The sequence below is a fragment of the Penaeus monodon genome, chromosome 20 (genome assembly GCF_015228065.2).
Source record: "Penaeus monodon isolate SGIC_2016 chromosome 20, NSTDA_Pmon_1, whole genome shotgun sequence".
Taxonomy (NCBI): Eukaryota; Metazoa; Arthropoda; class Malacostraca; order Decapoda; family Penaeidae; genus Penaeus; species Penaeus monodon.
In genome coordinates this window covers 20,996,578-20,996,826 of record NC_051405.1, presented here as the reverse complement: position 1 = coordinate 20,996,826, position 249 = coordinate 20,996,578, and the positions used below count along the sequence as shown (strand labels likewise).

The following is a 249-nucleotide window of genomic DNA, read 5'->3' as shown; positions in this document are numbered from 1 at the left end:
AAATGGTAATGATGATAGAATATTGTAGCATAGCATTTTGAATTTAGTAGTATATATAGTAAATATGAATAGTTAATAAGAATTGCAGTATAAGGTTAGTAAAGATAGTAGCATAAAATAGTAAAGTAGTAAGGTAGTAAGTATGCCTACTCTATGTAAAGAAATATTTATGGTAAGTATGTACTGTTCATTTTAAGTATGATATCAATGAGTATGCAAGTAATTATCATAAAATATTTTTTAAAGCTG

At 24.1% G+C, this 249-nt stretch overlaps 1 protein-coding gene across 1 annotated transcript in view; it reads left to right on the top strand.

The window, feature by feature from the left end:
• The window catches only part of LOC119585701 (multiple epidermal growth factor-like domains protein 6), a gene marked incomplete in the record, with an annotated part of 104,852 nt that overhangs the window by 97,680 nt on the left and 6,923 nt on the right, over nt 1-249 (top strand).